The sequence below is a fragment of the Uranotaenia lowii genome, chromosome 2 (assembly GCF_029784155.1).
Source record: "Uranotaenia lowii strain MFRU-FL chromosome 2, ASM2978415v1, whole genome shotgun sequence".
In the NCBI taxonomy this organism is placed as follows: domain Eukaryota; kingdom Metazoa; phylum Arthropoda; class Insecta; order Diptera; family Culicidae; genus Uranotaenia; species Uranotaenia lowii.
Genome location: NC_073692.1, coordinates 357,839,613 through 357,867,129, shown reverse-complemented (window position 1 = coordinate 357,867,129; position 27,517 = coordinate 357,839,613). Strand labels below are relative to the sequence as shown.

Below are 27,517 nucleotides of genomic sequence, written 5' to 3'. Positions count from 1 at the left end.
TGAACTTCGATCTGTTTTAAATAAAAAAGAGACGCCCCCCCTCCTTTCCTCAGAAAAAGGGGTCTCTAACAACAAAGTTGTCGAGCCTGTTTGGTTAATAAAATTTGAATAGAATTGTCAAAATTTCATGGCCGAATGAACGGGGGGAGGATGGGGGGTGTTGTGTTAAACCTCCTCAGGAGAGTCAAAAAATGCTCTATTCGAATTTTAAATTTTTTATCAAATCTAGATGAACAACCAAAATGAATAATGAGAAACAATCTCAACCCATAATTTAAACAATAATCTTGAAATCTTATCCTAAGTCAACAATTCAGTTTTTCGAAAATTTCCTAACTTGTAAATAGAAATTTAGTCCCAAATACTGAATTTCAATAAGCTTAGGCCCGTAAGATTGCCCAGATTTTGCCTGCATTTTATTACTTTATTTGCAAAAGCAAACAAAAATTTCAACTGCTTCATTCGAATAATGCATTTTTCTCAGAAGTATTTTAGCAAAATTTGTATTAACGATTTTTGGAATTTTAAAATGTGATTTAAAACTTCCTGAGGTGTCTCTATATAAAAAAAATTGTTGCCTTTTGATTGAATAATGTTGATATTTGCGGATAATTAGAAAAATGACTTTCAGTTTTTCACCATTGACACAAAATCATGATTCGAATCTTGGTTTTGTATTTCAAACTTAAATTAGTTCCATTTTCATTACTCAAATAAAACTAATCAATATGGAATATAAAAGAGATTTGGATTTAAAAATTTTATTTCTAACTCTTATGCAGAATCGGAACTTCAGAAAGTTTCATAATGGTGATTCAGATTTGAAGCGGTGTCATTATTCGTAATTTTCATTTAAACTCACAAGTTGAATTTTGAATAAATAACTGAAGAATGAATCATATTGAAATCTAGAAATCCATAATCCAAATAAGAGATTTCCGTTTAAGGGTTCTGAGACAAACTATGAATTTAAGTTAATTCTTAATATTCAGAATTGTTATCTGGAACTAAGATTCAAAAATCGGTTTCAAATTCGATATACAGATTTGAACTAAGATACAAGAGGTGAGGTTCAGACTCGGAAAAAAAAAATTAAAAACTCAGATTCAGATTCAACTTAAAGATAAGCTTTATAATCAAGATTGAAATATGAATTTGAGAATTTTATTAGATATTCAAATAGCATGAGTTTGTTGTTTCATAATTTTGATTCAGGATTCATAATTTAATTTATGTTCAATTAAAGTCCGTTTTGATCCACAAATCAAAAGAAATATCAAATATAAAATAAAGTTTGGATTCATTAAGTTAACTGAAAAATCTAGAGTTCTATTAACAAAAATTTTCACTAGATTCTTGTTATAAAATAAATGATAAATTATAAATTTTTGTTGATGAAAAAACTTGTACATACGTTATCTTTAAGTGAAAATTCAGCTGAAAATATATTCTATGGGTTTCATGAAAATAACAAAGTTTCATACTAAAATTTTAAATTTAAATCGAGTTTTCAAGTGTAGAAAATAAATCTTAATTGAACCGCAAAATGTTTAATTTTTTGTTTCAAAGAATTAGCTTATAACTTGCTTTATTGTAATTTATTATAATTTAAGTAAATAAAAACAGTTTTCTTCTAAATGATAACTTCAAATCTTTCGTTTATTTTTTAAAACTTTATTAAAAAATAGGCAACTTCCAGGACTTATTTTTTAAAAAGTTAGGGTTTAAAATAAATAACCAACTTTTAATGTAAACTAACTCAAACCTGAATACAAATTTTGCACCTTTTAATGTTTTACTATAAATTATGTATGCATTGTTCAAGCAAAATTATATAGAAAATACTTTGTCACCAAAACACTCCCATGAGCCGCTTCTTCCTACGGCCCTGCAACATCTAAATTAATTAAAAAACTTAAGAAATTATTTAACATTTGTAGCATAAAACTTGTTTTTCATAAATTAATCATAAATTTTCATAAATTAAAGTGACTACAAATAAACTTGTTTGTGTGGTGAAATCAATAGTATTATTTATTTTTCAAGCTGTGCACTTGAGTTTTATTAACGAGAAGAATTCCACTTTCAAAAATGAGAAGAAGATTTTTAAAAATTCAAATATTTATTTGATAAGAAAATCATTAAATAGAAAAAAAAACAATAATCAAGAATAAAAACTCCTCCAAAAACAATTTTTCATCTAGCTTTTCTTATCATTCATTTTATCTGGCATAAGTGGACAAAGTTTCTTTAAAATCGTTTTTTTTTTTAATTCCTTGAGTTGTTTCACTGTGAACAATTGAAATCGTTTCCAATCTCCTTAAAAACAAGATTTATAATGAAACGAAAACGATCCTTTGACGAATTTCACCGCTTTGATTTCGGCCAGGGTTGGTCACTGGACACCCTATTTTTAACACCCTAAATTTCTTCCTGACTCGAATACAATTAAAGAACATCCAACGCACTGGCCTGAACTGAAGAACGAAATTTGTTTCGGTTACACGACAAGACTATGGATAAACGTCACTCCGACGGAGAATCGTCAAATCAAAACAAACGTTTATACGCCGAGCTGACGCATATCCATTTGAATTAATTGTACGTATTTTACGCAAAGTGAAGAATTTTGTTTCAAAAGGCTGCATTTGTCATCAATCTTTGCATAAATTCTACAGATCACATTTTATGAAAATTCCCAGATTAACGAATAAAGAGGAAGAAGAGAAAATCGCTTTTATTCGCTAAAAACTAAAATGGTTTATACGTCACTTCGGCGTAACACGGCAGTTTAGGCGTTCACTTTTCGGTAAGGTGTTTGCCGGAGAGTTACTATTGCTGTTTAATGTTGATTAAGTGTAAGTTCCTATAAATTCTTGATAATTAACCCTCACCTGTCCTAGACATTTTTACCCGTTACAGTCCTTGGAGTGTCAATTTGACACTCCAGACTAAAGCCAATATATATATTTTGTTTTCGAATCTAGTTTTACAAAATTTATAGTTTTGGAAACCTCGTAATGTAACTCAAATATTTCTGTCAGACATTATTCACCTACAACACTTCAGTTTTCCGTTAATAAAGTCTTAGAAAAAAAAATCCGAAAAAAATTGATTCGGGAAAAAGATTGTAGATCAGCTACGGAGTACTCAAAAAAAATGTCTGAGTGTCCATGAAAGCTGAAGTTAGAAGCTATACGTTGCATAATGCAGCGCTAATGTAATAACACAACTAGAATCGGATGAAATTGGCTTTCTGGTGAATATAAATTTATTGCGGAAATTTTCCGATAATATACATAAAATCCAGAGCAAAATTGAAAATGTGCCAAATTACGCCAGCTTTCCAATCCTCTTCTCAAAATTTATCTAGTGAGACTCAAACAATTTTGACGATTCATTGATTGAAAATTACGGCTTTTACGCCACTTTTTTTTTAATTTTTTGTGGTCATGATCCTGAAAAACATTCTAAAAAATATATAATTATGTGTAACGTGTAGCTTCTAACTTCTTGGGTACTAAGTAAATTTTGAGCATTTCGTGGCTGATCTACATTCTTTTTTCGAAGCATTTTTTTCGGATTTCTTTTTTTTAGACTTTGAATTACGGAAGACTGAAGTGTTGTAAGGGAATAGTGTCTGAGAAGCATACTTGAGTTACACTACGAGATTTCTAAAACTATTAAAATCGGTTGAGTCACAAGAAAGATATAAGGTACACCAGGGTAAGTGTGGACGCGGGGTAAGTGTGGACGATGGCTATGAAAACAATACTGTGCATTATTTCTTCAAACTTTGTATGCAGAATGTTCAATTTACTTGTTATCTATCCAATAACTGTGAAAAAGATACGATTCCGACAATAACGGATGTTTACAGTGACTTTTTGCGAAATTTTTATTTTTAACTACGATGTCGAGGTGATGAGCATCTTTTTCAATTGCAAATTTTTCGTAAACTAGCTGGCTTTTGATAAAAAAAACTCTACATTGAAACAATCCTTATATTAGAAACAACCAGTTAAGAAAAGAAACGGCGATTAAAAATGAAGAATAAAGAGTTTATTCACAAAAAACTAAAATTTTGTCTTCAAACCCTACCTGGGGTAAGTGTGGACGGCTTTATACAGGCTTGATATTTACATTTTTTTTTAAATTGTTTGTCCTCCATCCAATACATTTTAGCTATATTTAGCATTCGGATCATGAAAAGTTGGGTTGTTCTGGAAAAAGTATATATTTTCGATAAAATCGGATCTCGTGTGTTGCAACATAAATTACACACAATAATCATTGAAAGATGCCTTACTAATAGCACCATAAAATTTTTTCAAAATGTTGGACAGCTCGAGCAATAAAATAACGTATTTAACCAAGAAAATACAAATTTGTTGTAAATTTCCTGAGAAATCAAAGGGAAAATCGACCGTCCACACTTACCCCATAAAGCGGGGTAAGTGAAGACACCAGCAGTCCATAACAAATTATGTGATAACTTTTCTCGCTTTGCTTCTTTCAAGCTGATCTCTTCAGCGTTTGTGAAAAACATGTTCTGCATCACATTGAACGTAATTTTATCAAAATTGATCCACTGCTGATTTTTTAATGATTTTTTAAAGTTGAACTATACGAAAAACCGTCCACACTTACCCCGGTGTATCTTAGCGGTTTTAAGAGGGGAGTAGGGTCTAACACTTTCAAAAAATCGTTTTTTTTTATTTTTTTTATTTTCTTATTGTAAAACATTTCAAGAATGTTGTGTCAAATTTTCAAGTCAATTGAAGCAAAGCTGTAGAAATTGTAGGCCTTTATCTCCTCCTATCTAATACTGCAAGAAACCAAGAGCAGAAACTTCAAACGCCTTTTTCTCGAAAGCACATTTTTAAAGCCCGTGGACATCGTCATTTGAAAACTACTTATCCGATTCTTTTCAAATTTGGAACATATTTTCTACATATAAAATACCAGACCCCAACGTTTTTCTTTTTTTTTACTTTGGGGAGATTTTGCAAATAAAAAATTGCGGACTTTTTCGAGAAAAATCGTATTTACTTCAAACAGCCACAAAAATTTCATAAAATTATTTTTAAGTTCAATAAAAACGTTGGGGTCCAGAAAAACATTTATTAAAAATATTTTGCTCTGTTTTTTGACTTCAGATGATTCTGTGCTGAGATACAGTGTCCACCGCAAATCCTGTTTTCTAAAGGCATCCTCGAAAGTGCTCCGTCACCGTCTACAAAAAAATTACTAAATGTTCTTTTAACAACGCTTTGTATAATGCAAAAAATTTGAATACATTTGTTTGAACGATAGCTCTAGAAAAAAAAATCGTGGAAATGGTGTTTTTTTTTAACCCGTTAGACCCCCCCCCCCCCCCCCCCCCTTAAGCGAGAAGTGTCTAGTTGGCACTCAAGATCTGATTAGAGAGCTTTTTCCTGGGCCTTCATGGTGCGTCCATGAAAAAAATAATGATACATAATTAAAGATTTCAAGAATTCATGAATTTGTTTATTTTATGCATCCGAATAAAAATAAAAGCCGCCAAATTTGCAATAATGTCATATTGATACTTAAGAGTCGTGTGCGTTTAAAGTGAAAAATCATGTACCAACTAAAAAAGCTTCGACCAAACAAACAAAACGTGGTTTACAGATTTCAAATAAAACCGAAACAAATTTCAATTTCTTCTTTTGTCACCCTCCCTCCCTTTGATTTTTCCGAAAATCCATAAGGGGGAAATAAATAAATTTCAAGGTATTTTATTGTTAAATTTGACAAGTTTTTCTAATATTCAAACGATTGGAAGAGCGAAAGTTTTTTGTTTTCTTCATCTGCCAAAATTCCTGAAATTTTTTAATGATTTGTGATAAAAAATATGAAAAATTAAATGATCCTGTATATTTCAGTGCGCATTAGGAGCAACCTACCATCCATCAGTTATAAAATCAATCCAGTCATGTGAAAATCTTAGGAGGAAACCGAATAGGATGTTTTCGTACTTCCGATGGATACAGCTACATCTTCTGGCATATAGATAATCTATCAAAAGCCTAAATACTAAAATCTGCGAAAAAATCATCAGGAGCTAAGTATCTTTCAATGTTTTCAAACTTTGTTATTTATCGGTTGATGGACAGTTCGTTTCTTCTCGCGTTTCGTTTCGGGCACATGACTTTCTTTCTAAAATGCTACTCTTAAATGTTAGCTTATAATATTTACTTCTGACGATTAGTGAAAAGAGGGTTTAAATGATATTTGAGAATAGACTAGCTATTTCACTAGGTGGTGGGATGAAAATATGAAAAGCTTTATTTTATTTCCCACCTTTTCATTGCGGTTACTGGATTTTTTTTTTAAGAATTCGTTTAAATATTTGAAACGATTTGGCCAGTTTAATTTAAGAATCAACCTTATTTAGTTGAAAAAAAAGATTATCCGGAAAACATTCAATATTCTGCGTTATAAATTAAGTTTCATTTTCAATTTTAGTAAATTTTTTTAAGTGCATAACACTAGTCAAAAGTGTTTCCCGATCATATCCTTTTACCTAATCCACACAAAACATTTTTTTTTTCGCTAGGATGCAGAGGTGAGCTCGGTACCATTCATTTGACCTCTGGATAAAATTGGTGGCCTCGGTCAATCACGGAGTAGCAACCATTGGCGAATTGGAATCCGTTCTACTGAGCCACGCTTGCGATCATGGAATTTGAAATGCTTTTATTTTAATATCGGTACAAAATTTAAAGTTGGACGAAGCTTATAAGGAACTATTGATTTAGAATATTTTTCATGTTGTGTTTCAAGTTCAATGATTTAAGGTGGATGTGAGTCGTCAATCAAGCTAAGCTAAGCTAAGCTAAGCTAAGCTAAGCTAAAAATCATGTACCAACTTAAAAAGTTGTCATATTTCGGTCAATAGAGAACGAACTTGACATTCAAAAACGATTTTCCGTAGTTCGTTGTTGACAATTTTCATAATTTTTGCTATGTTAGATTGTTGTTTCATACCATTTGAGTACTTTTACCATTTTACCATTTAAGTAACAGTGTTTGAAATCCTGTGATTGTTGTACTCACCTGAAAATAAAAGAAAAATAAAGTTATTAGTAGGGTTAAAGAGCTTTTTAAAAGTATATGTAAATTAAGGTGGCAGCCAAATGGGTCATGTTGAATTTTTAAAACTAACCATAGCGATTCTGTAGATTGACCCAAAAACTGACCTGTGCAAAATTTCACCTCAATCGGACTTGATTCAGAGGTGCCTTAAAGCGCTCAAAGTTTCGGTTTTCCAACCCAAAAAAATTACCAAAAAGGGGACAAAAGCAAATCTGAAAACATAAATTTCATTGTTAATGCCTAATCACTTAAAAAAGCATAAAACATCGAAATCTGGTGTTCTTTCGAAATATTTTTTAGTCAAAATCAACTTTAAAATTAGAATTTTAAACTTTAAAATTCGTTTTTTGGCAAACTGAGTTCACGAAATACTATTTTTCCAAAAAAAAAAAAAATCGATATAACACCAGGTTTTGACGTTTCATGCATTTTTAAGTCATTTGAAATAAAAATAAAAATTTAAATTTTCCGAATTTCCTTTAATGTTTTTTAATATTTTAAAGTCAATTTTGTACGAAAAAAAAGGGATACCATCAGTTTTCGAAGTTTTTTTTTGCATTTTCAAGTCATCTGGAATAAAAATTAAAATTGCGATCCTTTGGTCCCCCCTGTTGATTATTTTTGAGAGTCAAAAAATCGTAAATTTAGCGATTCGAGGCACCCCTAAATCAAATCCGATTGAGGTGAAACTTTTCACAGGTCAGTTTTTTGGGCCAATCTACAAAATGTGTGGTGGCATGGTGGCCAGCGAGTTTCCATTTAAACAAAAGATGGCGGAGGATGAAAATCGTTTTTCCCGGATTTCCTGATTGAGATTTTAGATTTTCCTGGGTTCAAAATACACATAAAAATATGTTTATCTGTAAACACTTCTATAAAAATTGAATTTAAAAATTTGAGAAAACTTCATTCCTTAAAGGTTATTCAGATTACGGTTATGTTTGTTGAGATTTCTACAGAAATTAAAGTAGCTCACCTTCTTTTCAGTCTTTGACTACTTTTTTTATAACGGAAAATCCTGTATTTTATTAATTTGAGTTTTATAAAATAACGTTTTGATGTATGATGCCATGTGATACTTTCAAAATTTAAAGTTGAAGTTATTTTTAAAAATTTGTTTAGTTTTCTGCTCCCATACCGAATTTTATTTCAGGGTTCTGGCTTAAGAATTATGAAATTTGGAAATATAATCATGAACGATGAATTTCGGATTGAATAACTGATCAATAAATCAAAACCTAATTTTAAATTTGGATTCATAATTCGAATTTTTGATTAAAATGTCGATGCTCAGAAGTTTGATGTTGATTGCTACTGATTGATATTCTAATTTTAATATTCCCTCTGAAATTCTGAGAACAGATTCTGCTGAATCTTCTGCTGTTAGGATTCTGAAGTTTTATTTCGATTCTCGAGTATTTGTACTTTAATATTATTTTTATTTTATTTATTATTTATGGAGTGTTCTTGAATTGCCTCTCAAAATGCTCCAGGGAGTTGAAATTTAACGGGAGGCATTTGGAGGCCTTTTGGGATTTTTGACAAAATATTTGAAACAAAATGAGCTATTTTATCGGGTTAACTATCCTAAAGTTAACCATGTTCAAAAATGTAAATGCATTCCTATTATTCCATCCACTATCTTTCAAGACCTTGAATACTAAACTCAGTGTTTTTTTGTACATATCACACAAACCAAGAAACAAGAATCTATTAGATTTCCAAAAACAAAACATTTTTATAAAATGATAACTTGGTTATGAAAAACACGTGTATTTAGTATCGTGATTTTGAAAAATGAAACCTTTTGTAAACCCATTTTGAAACAGCCGAAAATACCCAATCATGTGTTTAATGTATTTAAAAAAAAACTTTTGGTCAAAAGACATTTAAACACTTTGCTTTTTGTAAGAATTAGTAATTACAGACTATTGAGGGTTACGTGAATGAATTACTGAATCCATACAACTCTTACGTTCTATTAACATTTCATTTGTATGCGTTCACAAAATATTTTCGATTTATTTCTGCTCATTCCCTCAAGTTTCAATTTAGGATAACATGCCTTTTCTGAAAAATGAGCATCTGATGAAGAATCCCTACATCGTGAACTCTTGGTCTGTAAATAACAATTCCAGTTTAAAGAAGATGTTTAGCATTTCTGTACTGTACACAAATCGGCATCGAAAAGGGCGAAAAAGGTAAAGGGCGAATGCGCCAACATCGCTGTTTCGAGAAAATTGCGTAAAAAGTTTGACAGCTCCATAAGCTCCCAGCAAAAATATGATTTTGTTTTCTCAATAACTCGAACACAAATCATCCATCAGACAAGTGAGTTTAAAATGTAGGTCTTCGAACGTACTTTTTCACCCAGCTGATAACTCTATTTGTTTACATTTGACTCATACGCCCTTTTGAAAAATCGATACCGAAATGGTTAAAAATGAGCAACTTCTAAACAAACCTATGAAAATGCAATCGAATCGAAAGGCGATCGGATTTGAACAGTTGAAAACAAAAACTTAATTTTATCTTCATCAAACACGTTTAACTTAGTATTTGACTGGAAATTTTAAACCTGCAAAACAAAAACAATGCCCAAATTGCGTACAACGTACGAAAAACTTCTAAAAATGAAAAAGAACACATTCAATTCACCATAAATGAACGAAAAATAAAATAATATGAAATTAGTTTTTTCCATAAAAACTAGACCTACTTTTGAGATTCAGGTTTTAAATCCCTGGACAGGTAAAAAACTATTAAAAATTTGGCAACATTGTAGAATATGTTTGAATGGTTCAATTCGAAGAAGATTTTCAATAAAAAAATCTACTTTCTTCAAGACTTGAACATTTTTTTTCTGCTCTGTAAAATATGAGAGTCCCAAGGCAATATTTACCTGCATAAATAAATTAAAATCAAATCTTTACTTATTGAAGCACAAGTCAAAACGCGATGCGATCTTCTACAAAGTTGTTAAACAATTTTTTTTAGTAGAAACATACAGAAACATCCTCTCGTGGTTGGAGTGTAAAATTATTATAATATCTATGATGTTTTCATAAAAGTAATGGACCAGATAGCAAAACTGTGTGAAAAATTGGACATCTTTGCATGGGAAAGATTTTGTTTAAAAATTAATATTTTAATTGACTTAGTTTTCCTTCTCACGACATACCTTGATAAACATAATTCCTTAAATTCTCTCGGTCCATGGCAACCGTTCTCTAACTTCTCGGGCAAAGTAGTTAAGGCGATGGCCACTAATTTTGTCCTCTGAAAATGAATGAATGCCAGAGTATCTCCAAACGTCAGGACAACTGATGAATTTTGGTTTTTTAATAATAGAACTCGCCGAAAAAAGTCGATAAAATTCAAGTGCAAACATTCGCGGCGATAAGTCCCAATACAACTTATAAATATTTAAAACCTTGCTTGGACATCTTCAGTATGATTCTCACTTTCGATTTTTACACGGAATCCCCTCACTGGTAATTTTCCTGTTAACTATCTTAACGGATAACTCAGGTAGCCTGGGTATGAAACTTCCTAACAGAAGACGCCTACCGGTCACTTATCGTAAATCAGAACAACAGAGACTGACACTTTCGTTGGCACAGAACTTGCGGTTTTACCGTACATTCTGGAATATTGGATGTTTTTTTAAATTTATTTTTTCTTAAAGGAATGTTTAAAACTATTGAATTTTGATTAAATTGATTAAGTCCAGAGGTCAAAAAATGATGTACAAAAGTTCTATTCATCGATAATGATTCTAACATGCTTTCAAGTTGCCCAAATTCAATTCCACCCACGGTTCCCGTCATTTACCATTCGACCACAAAACGGTTCATTCCGCTCGAAATTATGCACATTTATTGCCGCGACCGCGACCGCGGCCGCCGTTCGATTTCATTCAAATGCGCGAGCCCGTAATTTAATCAGCACAGCTGAGAAAGCACGGGGCTTTTGCTATTCGTCAACGCGATTCCATTCCGAATACCGGGAATGGGTTTTGTCCGATTGACTTCTCAATACAAGAAAAAGGAAAAAAATAGAATTAAAATTGACCTCCACCTTACACTTCCTGAGGGCTCAAAAACAGACGACGTTTTTTTTTAAATGTCCGTCCATTTGAGGTCCAATAAATCCTATGGGTTGACATTTATCCGAGCAAAGGGAATGAATTTTTCAAAAGTTGCCGCTGTTGCCGCCGGAAAGATAGAGAAAAACAAAGACATGACACATTATTGTAAGCTTGCACCCACCACCACGAGAGAAAGTAAATGGGTATAGAAATAAAATTGGTCTCATCTGTCTAAGTCCGGTCGAAAGTCCTCGGGGCAGGAAGTACGATTGATTTCCGGTCCCCGATAGATGGAATAGATGGAAAGGTTAAAAAACGGATTCTCGAGTTCAAAGAAGTGAGGTTATCTGAGCTGTATCCGGGTCAAATTTGTCTAAGAATAGCTTAAACTAAAATAGACCGAAAAACTTGGTTTGGTAGAGACAAGACATATGTGGTTATTTATAGCGTTTGAGAGAATACATAACGCTCCGTGACAATGATCGTATCGGTTTGGTGCTTTTTGTGGATTGTGTTTGAGGTTACGTTCTTTCTAAAGCTTTCTCGGTTATTGAAATTCATTTTGGGGTGTTTGTTGTAAACCGCTTTGTTATTATCCTAAAATATGCTGATAAAATTGCACGGAGACATCATAAAACTATAATTAATGATAATATAATAGTATGATAATGGCATGACTAATGTGTTATGACTCGATAATTTCATTGGAATCCAAGATGATGATATGATACTATAATTGGTGACAAAATTATAACGTGTTTACATAGTTCGAGAAAATAATCGCTTTGAAACAAAGTACGTTATAGAACCTTAAATTATTATACGTATTTTAGGGTGGCAATGGATGTTTGGGTTAAAATTCATGATCAAATTTAAAAAAAACTGACCAAATATATTTTGTAGATTGGCCCTCAAAAAAGACCTGTGCAAATCTTCAGCTCAATCGGACTCGATTCAGGGGTGCCTCAAAGCGCTCAAAGTTTCGGTTTTTCGACTCTCGAAAATCGCCAAAGGGGTACCAAAAGAAATCGGAAAAATCGAAATTTTAATTTTGATGCCAAATGACTAAGAAATGCATGAAACGTCGAGAATCGACTTTCTGAAACTTCGGTTTTTCGGTAAGTCCCAGAAAGTCGAGTTTTGGTTAAACAAAAATATTTTTCGAGGTATCACTAGATCTCGCCGTTTGTTCCTTTTTATGTTGTCAAATCAAAAATTTCGATATTCTGAATTTTTTTGATCCCCTTTTTGAAGATTATTGGGGTAAAAAAAAACCAAAACTTTGACCGCTTTGAAGCACTCCTAAATCAAGTCCAATTGAGCAGAAATTTCCCACAGTTCAGTTTTTTGGGCAAATCTACCCAATTGGCTGCCACGCTAATGTTAACAGGAAAAAAAAACTTGATAGATATTACGTACTGTAGGTCATTGAACTACCAGGAGGTCATTTGCAATTTGTATGCCCAATTGGATAACGTAAAGAAGCCGTTGGCAAGGAATTTTAACCCATCTTGATGATTTTTCTTACAAAACAAATTTCTGTTGAAATTCGCATCTCGAAAAGAGTTATAATAAAAACAATAAAGGTTCAGGGAAGACTTGGTGACCAATTTAAAACATTTTTGATAATGACTTTAGATAAAACCAGAACTACAGAATTTATATACAGGTTGAGGAATAAGGGCTCTAAAACTTGGCTCATAAAATTTTGATTCAGATTCGAAAATTGCATTTTTTGTACAATTCAGAAATCGTATAGAACTTTGGAAACAGACTCACAGTTCAGTTTTTAAATTCAGGTTCAGAACTCAGATTCAGAAAGCAGATTCGAAATTAAAAAAAAAGGTTTAGCTTGTAAATGATTTTTAAAACAAACATAAAATTTTAGAGGAATTAGAGAGATCATGATCTTCAAAATTTGCTTGTGAATTCAAATTTTTAGTCAAAATAAGTTTGTACACACAATTCAGCAGAAAATAGCAAATATAAAGAATAATTGAAGCCAATTTTCTAAGTTTTGTTTTATGTAAAAAACCCAAATTTCATTTAAAAAAATCATCTTCAGGATTTCCATTATGAAATTGATTCTTCTTGCAAAATATGCACCTGATCTTCACCTTAAAAATTTCCACAAAAATTCTAGTTTTCTGCAATAAAGCTCAATTTCAAACTAAAATAATAAATTTGGTTCAAGCTTGCATCAAGCAAATTTGATTCAAAATGTTTTGATCTCTTTCTTTTTTTTCTAAAAAAAATTGATTTATTTTCATCAAAGGTTAAAATCTTTGAATTTAAAAAAGAGTTTGAAAGATTGGGAGTACAGAGAAAGTTTTATTTAAAGAAATTGAAGATTCTAAAAATCAAATCAAATAAGTTCGATATACCAGATTCAAAAACAAATGCAAAAATTTTAACCATCGATGAAAGCAATTTCCATATTTTGTTACTGAGGTGTTTCATTATAAAAATTTAGCTAATTTAGAGCATAGATTCTTTACCTAAGTAAAGAATCCATGCTCTAAAGCTACGATTTAATTTAAGTACTTAAAATGGATAATCATATAGTTACAAACATTAATTATTAAAATTTCTCTATGCGTGAATTATTGGGCAAAAAATCTTTGATTAAAAACAGTCACCGATACCCCCCCATGACTAGGTTCTTCCTACGGCCCTGTCTTAATGCCTTTTACAGGATTTATTGACCTGAAAATTTTCTGAAGCTGAATTTTTTCTGGGATTTTCATCCTGTCGGATGATTCATCCCTAGTGTGAAGAATTTTTTAGTTCGAAAGTATAAATAATAAAAAAAAATTATATGTTGAAATGTAAAAGGGTAAGAAAATAATTCCAGTATTCCATTTGTTCAACGAAAATTGTTACCTTCGTCTTAGTCTTTGACAACAACTTTTTCCAACGTTGACAACTGTTTTATGGGAAATTTCTTTATTTTTATAATTTGAATTTTACATTTATTTTACATATATTTTCCGACACATTAAAGGATATTTTTTTCGTGAAAATAATTAAACAAGATTTGCAATGCAAATATTTTGTCATTTTTAAACTGCGGGAGGAATTAATGAAGTTTAAGGTATTTTATTGGCTTTTTTTTATTCTTCGAAATATCATGTTGAATTTGTTAGAATTAGACGCAAAAATAGAGATTTATTGACATTATTTTCTCCATAACTCTAAAAGGAACGAAAAGCCCATAAAAATGTCTTTCACTTTAAGATGCAGGATGAAAAGGGCTGGAAATTGATATATTTTGCCGAATATTTGGTAAAACAGGTGATACTTTTTAGATTTTTCATGTAGAAGTTTACTGTATAAAAATTCAAAATCTGGTAACGTTTCAATGCTATTATTTGATTTCACTGCGGAAGTTATAAAGTTACAAATGTGCTTTTCAAATAGGGTTTATCAAATTAAAAATTTAAAAAAACATTTATAAAAATCGCCAGAATTAATCAGATTAACTTTTCTTGGGAAATTCCGGCTTGCAGTCTATTTTAGAGCAAAAACGATTTTTGTTTTATGTATCCAACATTTCAATCCGTTTTGGATCTTCTTCAGGGACTAAAAAATTGTATTTTTCAATTTATTTTTGGCCGATTACAAATTATTTGTTGTGAGATGTTTACCTAAAAAGAGTAGTTTTCTTGTTTTTGTCGACTCGGATGGTCTTGTAAAGTTGTCTATTTATCTGTTTTTTAAATTTTCCGAATCTAACACAGTAAGTCAATCACTACACCTTATTAGCTTAGCTTAGCTTAGCTTGATTGACTACTCACATCCACCTTTGAACATTGAACCCGAAATGCTTATTATATTTTTAGTAATAAATTAGTATTTTAAAAATTGGATTGGATTTCCTCAGTAGATTTTATTAAAACTCTTTGTTGGTATGACACTGATATGAAATCAAATGCATTTCGAATCCCATGATCGCAGGCGTGGTTCAGTAGAATAAATTCCACATCACCAATGGTTGCTACTCCGTGATTGACCGAGGCCACCAATTTTGTTCAAAGGTCAAATGAATGGTGTCTGGGATTGACAGCACATTCACAATGCCCAAAACTGATGCTCTCTCTTTAATTGTCAATAACGGCGCCGGCCACGTCCTAGTAGTCAATAGATAGGTGAAAAATTAGAAAGGGATGAAAGAAATAATTCGTGCCTTAGGACCGAGGTCACCTCTGCATCCTAGCAAATAATTTTGTTTGGAAGAGTGGGTAAAAGGATAAGATCTGGAAACACTTTTGACTAGTGTAATCTTATTTGGAGCATCCTATTCTCCTAAAGACAAAATATCTAACTCATGTTTATTGAAGTGTAAATTAAAAAGCAATCTAGCGAAAACCTAACAACAAACCCCTATCTCACACATTAAAACTTCGATCTTGTCTATGGATGTGTTTAACGCAACAATAAGAAAACCAGCCTGTTTATCTTCCTTCAAAAACCAGCGATTGAAAATACATAACCGTCAAACAACTAACCAGTAAGCTAGTAAATAAGTAGAACACCTGAACACGTGCATACGCATTCCGTATCTAGAGCTATCATATCGGTTCTCAAGGTCCTATATCCTTTAAAAGAGTAATACAAAATTTCAGTAATTCAAAAGATTGAACTGAAACTAATATACTAATATCCTCCCACAACTTCGATTTTTTGTTTAGCATTCAAATACCTCATGACCCTAAATACTAAGCAAAACATTTCTATTCATGTTCTCCATAGTTCTTGTCGATTTATATACCTTTATTGACCCTAAACTCTGAGATTTAATTAAAAAAAATCCCATTTGTTTCGTCGAAATAGTGCAAAAGAGAGAAAAAAAATCTTTTACGTGCCATTGAATTATCTTATTCCTAATGCAAGCAAGAATTAACATAATGGTTAAAATTCCCTTTTTACAAATAAAATTGTAATGGAAATAATTCCTAATTGAATCCTGGATAAATAAAAATAGTTTCAAATAGCCAACAGCATCAAACCAAGCTCAAAAAAAAAAAAAAAAATTGTGCCCATCAAGTCTTTGAGAAAAAAAATTTCTTTTCATATTATTTGAAAATTTAAAATCAATTATTTAAATTTATAGTTATCGTTATGTGATATTAAAAATATTATTTACGAGGCGCAAAAGCTTCAGTTATGAGCACCTTTTTATAAACGTTAGTGGATATGCTTCATATAATTTGACGTGAAATGTGGAACTGTTCTTCGAAATAGTAAAGTTCTAAGTTGAAGATTTGCTACTTTTCACAATGACGGCAATTAAAGGAAATTTAAATGTCTTACAGTATCATGAACAACTATCCTTTCGATTTTGTGAAACATTTTTGTCTCATTGGTATACTAAGTCCTTTGTATTATGGACGAATTTAATCATTTTCTAATTATATTCGATAAAACACTACGATACCATTTTTTTCAATACAATATCAGTAAACTTTTATAGTAAAAGTTTGAATTTCATTTATAAAAAAAAATCGATAGAATCCTAGAAACCACACATGCAAAGAAAACAGTAAGAAATTGTCAGAAGTTTAAAATAATTTGAACTTTTGTTCAATTTGAAATTTGATTTAGTTTTGATATCCGACTAGTTCCCGTCTAGCCTAGTGTAAAAATAAATTTTTTAATAATTGGAACACTTTTCTATATCTATGTGTATCAGAAACTGAAGTTGATTTATCGAAAATATACCGAAAGTCCTATAAAAAATCAATGAAAATAAATGTTGAAAATTGGCACTTTACACAGTAGTTGAAATTTAGAGATTCACATTTGTGCATATTTGATAAAACAAGATTAATTGCATCATGAGTCCAAGTTGATATTTATATGTTGAAATGCGAGTCAATATTCCCTTGAAGTTTTGAGCATCTTATGAAGTAATATAGCACATCTAAATATTAAGAAAACAATCCATCAAAATCTTTATCCAATTGTGTATCAAAAGAATAAAACCGAGATAAATTTGCTGTTATGGTTCGAAATCATACTTCTTCTCTTCAACAAGGCACTTCACTTTTAAACTGATGGAACACTTTTTACTGATTCACTCTTCAACATCTGAATCGGCCATCCCTAAGGGCATCCGCAGCAATCGCGAGTATAGTGAAAATGCTCACGCGTTTGATCACTTTTAAACCGCACCGGGGTTAGTATGTGGGTGAGCAAAATAGGGCCGTTGCCGTCGGGACCGACAAAATCACCAAATTTGCTCACTAGAAAGGGGCGAGAGCAAACATGCACTGAAAAAAATCTACCATTTAAGGCTAAGTTCAACAAACGATGTTTATTAAAATTTTGTAATTTTGGTAAACAATTTGTTGATTAATTAAGCAATTGTGGCTTTTCTTTTGATTCGTTCGAACGTGCGGACGGAATTTTGTTCGCGGGGGGATCGGAAATGTGTCGAAAATTATATAGAGCCATTTTGGAAGTATTCTGTGCTGGGTCGAAAGAGGTGAAAATTTAGGCCCTCGGAATCGGTGGCCCAGGGTTTGTTCTTCGCAGCCGAGTGGGTCGTCGGAATTAGCATAATTTTGAACAGTGCAGAACTTGCAATTGACCAGCATCGAGTAACAACAACGTAAGCAATGCAGGTAAGTGAAAAAACTGTTTATTTAGCGAAAATTTATTTTTTTAAAATTTTTTTCTACCCTCCGTACAGGTTGGAAAAGTATAGGCAGCAGATAGAAAAAAAAACTTCACTGTCTGACCGGGGCCATGAGCAGCATCTTTAGCAGATAAGTTTGAACCGGGGCAATGACGCATACAATCCTCCTTCTCGCTGCGCTGCACCAGGGAAAACGGTTCCGACTCACTGAAGCCAAAGTCTTGGACCAGCGGCGGAAAACCTCCTGTTTGATCGTGGAACTCCACAGCAGCTGGCATATTTCGCGCAAGTTCCGCTGAATTTCGGATGATTCCGGCTGACACTGCACAGAATTCACTTAAGTTCTAGCTGCATCCGCAACCTGACCCGGTTGCTGGTCGCTCGAAACTGCGTGGCCCTGTTGCTGCTGTATGGCATCTTCAACCAGCATGTCGACTTTGGCGTCACATAACGGATAGCAGTTAACCCGTCGAATAACCTCCAACAATCGCTATGCATAATAATAATTAATAATTAATAAAAATGATAATAACCGAAATTGAAGCGAAAAAACTATCGACTCCGAAAATTTATTCGATCAGTAAATTTAATTTAATATTTTCTGTTAAAGTTTTCTCAGTGCAATGCACAATTTAAAAATAATATGCTTCCACCCGGTGCGCGAAAGAGTGTGTATACCAAAATCGGTCCGCTGAAATGAGCAAAATCGGGCCGCGTATACTCTCGTATTGGTGCGTTTGCTCTAACATTTTGACAAAAAAAAATTGAACGAAAAAACTTAACGTAACGAATGTGAGCGAGCAGGATGTCGGATATGCTTAAAGAAGCTTGAAGAGATCCATTCACCTCTTACCACGAACTATGCGAATGAGAATTTTCTGTTCCTCTCACTCTTGCTTGATACCGACGCTCAACCGATTTGAAATTTCACTTGCACTTGCGTTCTCATATAAGGTTCATCTACGAGCAAGTCAGTGTTGCCCAACGGTTTTTGCGATGATTTAACTAAAGCATATGAGCAATAAACAAATAAAAAAAGTATCTCACTGTTGTAAAAAAACGGTTTACCAGATAGGCATTCTTATCACAATGCATAAACATAAGCTTTTTCTCAGTTGAATAGTTCATTTATCAGTACATACTATGTAGAATAACTATCAATAGCTAAATTTTTTTTTGGAAAAAATGCTTCATAAAAAATTGTTATTCAAGGGAAACGTTATTTTGATAAAAGCTATTAGATTGAGCACTGTTGTTTCACGGAATCGATTAAAAGTTTCATGTCATAGGAAAAAATGGTTTAGAACCGCAGAAAATATCATCACCAAACTGGAATACCGAAATCGATTACTCATAAATGTATTTTTTTTTTCACTTTTTCAGGCATAGTATAAATAGTTAAATAAATAAAATCTGTACTTATCTTCTTGGTTATTGCTCAATTTTTCACTCGACAGTACTTTTTGAAGAGAAATTTTCATTGTTGATTACCGAGGAAGAAAGAAAACAAAACACAGAACTTAACGAAGGCTAAATAAGAAGAAAAGGAGCAACACTCGCGTCGATGGTTGGGGAAATTTTTCCATGATGAACCGATTTTTAATTGTTAAAATTTGAAATAACCGGGGAACTTTTTCACAGCAATTTAACACAATCTTGATGACAAATTCAAAACCCCCTAGCACTGTATTATCTGTCAAGGAAAACACACGAAATTCTTCAAAATAAGGCAGAATAACAGGGACTCGAAAAAGAACGCGTCTGGCTCGAGCAAGGTTGCCAGTACTCAATCAGTAAGTCAATCACTACACCTTATTGTCATAAAACACGAATTAATTCGGAAAATTAAAAAAAAAAAAAACAGATATGTAAATAGACAACTTTACAAGACCAGCCGAGTCGACAAAAACAAGAAAACTACACTTTTTAGGTAAACATCTCACAACAAATAATTTGTAATCGGCCAAAAATTAATTCAAAAATACAATGTTTTAGTCCCTGAAGAAGATCCAAAACGGATTGAAACGTTGGATACAGAAAACAAAAATCGTTTTTGTTCTAAAATAGACTGCAAGCCGGAATTTCCCAAGAAAAACACAAAAATCAGTCGATTCACAAACATTAAAAAAAAATAAAAAAAATTAATCAGATTAAACAATTTAAAATAATTCTGATAAATCAGTATATTTAAACAAATAAACAAGCTTATTTTGTGCTGTAAATGTATTTTACTTTTGAACTCGAATTTGAAAAGTCGAACTCAAATTCTGAAATACCAACTTGGTCCTAAAGTTCTGTTTCATAAATGTCGATATTAGCTTCAAAATTTAATTGCCAAATCGAACTTTGAGTTAAAATTTTGAATTCTAATCCTAAGATTTAAATTCAGAAATTTAGATTTATATTAATTGCATAAATAACAAAACAATTGTTTGTTTTAAACTGAATATAATATTTAATTTTTGAATGTTATTTGAATAGTTATTTCTGAAATCATAGTACTGTGTACTGGTTACTAAAATATGGATTTAGACTACTAGTTTTTTAGTTAATGTTTTATTTCTGTACTAAAATGGGTATGTTAAATTTAGAAAATGAGTTTGAATTAAGAATCTCAAGCTTAGTTATATTTTTACATTTTGAGTCCGATTTCAAAACTTGATATCTCAAACTTATACCAGAATCTTTTTAAAACTCATCCGCATTTTTAGTCTAACTTCTGAATGCCTGATTGAAGTCTAAACACAGAGAATTTATATCAACCTTCTGAATTCTGAGTTCTGAACCAAATTTGTATTCAGAATCTAAATTTGAAATATCATACTAAGCCTAAATTTTTAATCAAATTTTTCTATATCAATACTGAATCCAAAAAGCTCCCAAATTTAGTTTAACAAGTAAAAGTTTTCTAAATGATACAATAAAATGAATAGCATTAGAATATTTCGGAAAAATAGTCTTTGATTCAAAAACTTTTTTATTTGAGTTTCAATTTTGTATTTGTTAACAAGTGTATAAGCTTTTCAACTTTTGAGGGGAAAATAAAGCTGAACATTGCAAGACGACTTTTTTCTCGGCCCAGTTCATTCACATGCTTGCAAACTGGCATTTTTAAACATTCCGAAGAAAAAAAAATCTATATTTTGAATGAGTCTAGCTAGAATGATATTTTCAAAATTTCGAACGTGTTTGCAAAATTTGGCATTTCCAAATGCATTGTTGAAGAAAAAAATCCAAACTGAACATATTTAGCCTAACTGAGATAAGCGAAATTCTCACAATCATCTCTATATTTTCATGATTCATCAACTTTCTTGAAATTAATAAAGATAAGATGCAAGTGATGCGTTTATATTTCTGAACAAATGTAAAATCGTGAATCAGGTAAGGCTGAGCTTTAAACGTTTGAGTAAAATTTACAGAACAATGTATGTTGGTATGTTGTTGGTAATCCACCATGGGTGCACGGATTCACCGCAATTTTACCAAAGTATGAACACCTCTGCATTCTACCTCTATTCCGCGTAACTCTAATGCAGAATTTTCCATACCCGGCACCATGGTTTCGTGTTATCTGTTATGTCTGCGTGTATTTCGTGTCAATGTTGGTATTTGTTTTGTAGGAATGTTTCAAAAACCTCCACAACCATTCAAAAATTTAGAAAAATTTAAAATTTTCAGAAATTTTCATCAAGTATTCCGGCATCCGTGTATATACCTTGGCAGGTTATTGATCATTCTTAATGAAATGTAGAAATATGAGATAAAAACTTTTTATTGTAAAATACATCTTACCTTGCGCTACCACTCTACTTACCTTACCTTATAACTTTACTTTGTTTTTTTTTTTCTTTGGACAACTTAACTTTTTTCTATACCCAAAGTGCAAGTAGCCCACTTTTTTGTTCGCACGCCACCTCCCCAAGCGACTGATCCAACCTAAAAAACCCACGCTTTGCAAATGCCACCCCACTTCTGATTCCCACGTTTGGCACTTTTGCTCTCTCCCTACACTCAGAAATTGAAAAAATATGAAAATTATTATATTTCAATAACTCCGATATTTCTCTGACATTAATATCCAGAAATATTAAAAAATAACTATTTCAGATATTTAAATTTATGCATCCGAATAATTTCTTGGCGTGTAATGATCCAATGCATAAAATTTAATAACCGAGATATTATATATTATTTTGTTCAAACAAACGCTTTGTGCGTTTGAGTCCCAACTAAACGGGTATGAGCACATGCATGCTAGATTCTTCAGTTGCTAAAAGCCTTTCAACTTGACTGCATGCAGATTCCATTCTCTTTAAATATTTAACTGAATCATATTTAAAAAGGATGGACTCAATTGCAGCAAGTAATATTACCAGCGAAATTCACATGTTTTTATGCTATGGTCGATTATGCACATTGACCATAGAACATGAACGAAAATCAAACGATTTTCGTTTGCTTTTTCTGTTTATTTCTGCTTTAAGCGTTTGCCTTTACGTTACGGCTCAAACTTTTTTTTCTGACCACCAGATGTCGTTCCATAACATTTCTCAATGCATAAATTTTAATTGCAGAAATATTTCCCAGTGAGAAATATCCCAGTAATTACACCATGAGAAATATCCGTGTGCGTAAAGAGGGAGATATGTGAAAATACCTAAAAAATAACTGTTTGATATTTTATTTATTTCTGAGTGTATGCTTCCAAACCTGTAAATTTTTTTCTTCACCACACTCTGTCCGTTTTTTATTTTCACAACCCTTCGCCTGCTGGCTCTCTCAGAACTAATTGCATTCTCTTCTTCCGAGCCGCCGTTTGCCTTTACAAATTTACTCTCGGTCGGCTCTCACTGAATTTCACGCCTAAATTTTCCCGCCCAACACTCTCCCACCCACCTCTTTGCGAACCGCCGCTCGCCAACCCATATTTTCTTCCGGTTGATTCCCGCTAAATTTTAGCAATCGAAGCAAGCCAGGTTTTCGCCGCCGCTTCCACTTCCACCAACTGCTTCACTAGCTGACCCTCTTCCGCCTGCCTATTCTCCGCCCTTCACTTTGGCTTAATTTTCCGCCTATTCTCAATATTTTCCCCACACTATTTTGAGAAGAAAAAACCTCTTCTCCACAATGGCTGCTTTGGCAAAAAAAAAAAATAATAATTTGGGCAGGCTATTCCTGCTTTTCACTTCCCAATTCACTTTCCACTCTCCGAACTATTCAGCTTTTTACTCCGCCACTACCGTACGATTCGCCGCTTGAAATTTCCGCACAACACCACTTAATTTAATCGTTGCCGCTCTTCAAAACGCGTCCGTTCACCACCAAATCACGAGACAGAATGAGTAAAATTTACAGAACAATGTATCGAGATTATTTTTATATTATTACATTAGAAACTTTTGTATTGTTATTATCACGTTAGAAAAATTTAGCAAAAAGCTCCTAACTTACAGAATTTTTTCAAAAATATTTTCAAAATTTTATAGAAAAATGTTGAAAAATCATAATATTTTCGGTACTGTTCTGAAAGTAAATTGCAAAGTATTTATAAAAAAAACCAATAAGCCCCAGCTAAGAGGAACTATGACAAAGCAAGGCTACTTCAAGAGGCCCACATTCTAACTTTGGAAATTTACCAGAACTTATTGAAAATGTTAATTGTAATACTTGATGTTGTATTTTGTTGATTCAGCCAGAACAAATTAATATAGACGATCCAGTAATTTTGTCCACTTAACAGCATATCCGTAGATAAAACTCAACATCAATATTACTTAAAATTCTATTTAACGTTGATTTGATGTCGACTGGATGATTTTAATGTGAATAATTTTCGGCAAAGCAGTCCAATTTTTTATCTTCCTAACAAACGAAGATTATTTTTAAACCGACGTTTCGATATCGTATGATATCATCTTCAGGGATTTTTAAATATGTTTTGAATTATAAATTTGTATGTGATGTGTGGTCTTATGCCTAACTCTACTTACAAAAATTCATCGTTGTTTCGGCTTTTGTAAAAGCGTACTGATTACATTTCTCCGTCACTATAGTTTCACTGAAAGTAATATAGTTAAAACTAAGAAAAGGTGTCATGAGATTTGAATTTGAATTATATTTCTGTTGATTATTCAAATTTGAATTCAAATCTCATGACACCCTTTCTTAGTTTTAACGATATTACAGTTGAACTATAGTGACGAAGAAATTTAAACAGTACGCTTTTACAAAAGCAGAAACAACGATGAATTTTTGTAAGTAGAGTTAGACATAAGACCACAAAGCACACACAAATGTATAATTCAAAACATATTTTAGAATCCCTGAAGATGATATCATACGATATCGAAACGTCGGTTTCAAAATAAACATTGTTTGTTAAAAAAAATTGGACTGCTTTACCGAAAATGATTCACATTCTTTTCAACATCACTTAAATATTCTTAGAAACACTGTTGAACATTTTGAAATACAGTTATCGCCCATATAAACTATATGAATTTATGAACTAAAAGACCTATAAACATTTTTTCACAAAGTTAAAAACTACTGTCTTCATGAAATTTGTTTCTGTTATTCAAATCTTCATACTGATAAAGTTAATGAATTTTTACAGAGTTGCCAGAGTTAATTATGATTCGTATTATTAATTTTATTTTTTTTTAATTTCTTAACTATCCCTAGAGTTTTCAAATAGATGTGAAATTTTAACAGTTTGTTACATTGTATAATGGATCAATATTAGGAATTAGGAGATTCTAAATTTTGACCTCGGGAACCATTCATGTATCTAAAGGCCACCCTAACATACATCTTTAAATTTTTAAAAGCTGTAAAAATTGATGTATCCTAAACTTCCCAAATCTGACCTACTTCTAACCCAATCCATTACCACTATCCGAAGCATTCTCCGAAGGCAATTTTCAGCAATTCGTCAATCCAAAGCTTGTTGGCACGCTGCAAATGTCAAATGACTCCCGGACAACAGCAGCAAAAAAACACAACTCAACACACATAAATTCTCACATCAATTAGCGTCAACATGAAACTTTTACCCGGGGTATCTTTCTCCTAACTTCATAGAGCAAAAAAAAACATACGAGAGTCGGTTCTTCGCGAAGGCCAACTAAAGACTCTTTTTGGTATGTCGTTGGATAGATATTACCGAATCTCACATTCCTCTGAGAGCTGTTTTCTCCTTTTTTTTTTAATTTTATTTGGGAATCACACGCTTACACAGAGAGAGATAGTGAGTTTATTTAAGAAAACGGCGCGGCGAGATTGCCAAAAGCTTCCCCCTTTCACGGAGAGTTTACTTTACAAACCATAAAATTCGTCGCCTCTCGTCTCGATTTACGTATTCCCGAGAAAGTAAGTTTTCGTATGGTCGGAAAAGCAAAACTAATTGTGAAATGAGTATAGATATTAGAAGGTTTTAAATAAAAAAAAATAAGAATTGATATTTTCGTTTTTATTACTTCAAAATGTGCGTTAATCTTTGTTATGTCAGTTTAGTGTTGTTTGTGAGCTCATCTTAGATCAAACGTAAAATAAAACTCTAAAATTATGCAGCAAATACAAATCTAAAGGATTAACAATTATAAAAGGTACTCCGATCCTAAATGACTAAATTTTGATGTACTTGAATCTAGATGGAAATTAAGATGAATTGTAGAGAATGCAAACTGTTTTTAATTAATTCAGCATCATTCGAGCCTCATCTTCAAAAATGAACATTAACGCGCCAGCACTAAATTTTACTCCGGAAGTCCGGACTTGCCACTTCCGATAGACTTCCGACAAAGAAAAATGAAATACTAGATTATCGGAAGTCTGTGATATGCTGTAAGTCAACCAGCGATGTTTCTTAAAAATTATATTGAAATGCACAATAGTATTCAATGCAATGAGTAGGTAATAACAATAACTATAAGTTTTTTTAATTCTGAGCCAAACTTCCATAATTTTTTTAGATCGGTATCAAATTATTTTTGTTTTTTTTTTTTTTGCAAAAGTGTTTGACTGTCCAATTGAAATGGAATCGATTTCATTTTCATTTTTGCCAAAGAGTGCAAACACGATCGGTCCAACAATCGGGATCAATAAATAGGCCGATTCAGTTCCGACGGACGGACGGACGATTCGAGTGCGGGACACTTGGTTGGTTTGGTTGTGCTAATTTGCATTTTCGGTGCGCCACTACTCTGCTATTCCACTAACAAAGACAAAGCGAAAGAAAGAAAATAAAACCAAACCACCAACCAATAACGAGAACGAAGACGAACGGCCGACGACCGATCGTTGAGGAACGATCGCTTTCGGCTAGCTTGCGTCGTAGCAAAGTACTTGAAACGGCATCGTCAACTTGACCTTTCCGGGTCACACCACGTCCGTTTTGTGTCCGTTTCTTGGACAATGCCGCCTGCCACCGACGACTGTCTTCGTTTCGACGATGTGTCGTACTCGTAAGTGATTCCGATTGAAGTATTTAGGATCGGTTCCTAAGTGTGATTCGTCAAGCACTTTTCGTGGATGATTCGATTTTACTTTTGTTCTTGTGTTAAGGTGATTCACTGCTTTTGTCACATGATTTCGGATTTTGAGAATCTACATCTGAATGAAATCTAAGCTTTCATAATTGATTTTAGATTCATAAATTTCGTTGTTCAGTCGATAATTTATTCTATGCTTTAAAAAACTGAATTTTTCACCAATTTAGGCCACTCCCTCTCTGTCTGAAACTTTAAACTAAAATTAAAATATATAAACTAGCAAAAGTCAAGAACATCAGAAAAACTAATTATCCTTAAAAAGAATTTTCGATGGCTAACAGTGGGATATTTAAACATATTTTAAAAGTATGTTGCATACCGTGATTGATCTTCCAGAATATTATTTGAATGCTGAATTCAAATTCATAATTCGATACCGAAAAATTTTAAGACCAGACATCTTAATACCTCCAAGATAAGTAAACAAATAATTTTTATAAGCCAACAGGAAATAAAATTATTTCTTACATTGAAAACCCAGTTGAATTTTAAGAAATAGTTCTTACTTATTCAATATTTCTCGATATAGGAGGAGATTTGGATAAAGCCTTTCACAAATCAATTAAACGAACAATACTCAATTGTGGTTTCGAACTCTTTCATCAAAAGTTATCCCCGAAAGAAATTACTGCCACCTTATGGAAAGCTCATCATCATTAATAAGAGCAGCGGAATTTTAGCAATAATAAACGATTTATAAGATTTTGCTTAATCGTTCATACCAACTCGACAAAACATCAGTTTTTGTTTGACAGTTTGAACCTCTTTGAAATGCTTAAAACTTAAAAAAATACCCTGGGTTTTGAAAAAATTATTTATGTATCAAGTTGCAAAAAGTGGATTTTTTCATAACAAAACTTAAATTATATACGAAAACAACTTCGAGTGCTAAAAAATCAAGTTTTGCAACGAGTTGCATACAAAGTTTTTTGCAAATGCGAAAAATTCCCTTGAAAATTTATTAACTAACCTACAACAAGTTAATGTCAACAAAACACAACAAGTGGACGACCATGCCAACGATTGAAAATTTATGATAAAAAAGGTCGTGGAATGTACTTTTCGACCCTGAATTCCGTGCAGAAAATAAGCACTTTTCGGTACTGTTTT

At 32.3% G+C, this 27,517-nt stretch overlaps 1 protein-coding gene and 1 long non-coding RNA gene across 5 annotated transcripts in view; one reads left to right on the top strand and one right to left on the bottom strand.

Moving 5' to 3' along the window:
• Positions 1 to 27,517, bottom strand: part of LOC129747538 (RNA-binding protein fusilli-like) — a 317,363-nt gene that overhangs the window by 232,350 nt on the left and 57,496 nt on the right. The window lies entirely within an intron of this gene.
• On the top strand, positions 17,413 to 18,390 carry LOC129747539 (uncharacterized). Its single transcript, XR_008737524.1, has 2 exons — positions 17,413 to 17,838; positions 17,907 to 18,390. It is a non-coding gene; the product is annotated as an uncharacterized LOC129747539 (long non-coding RNA).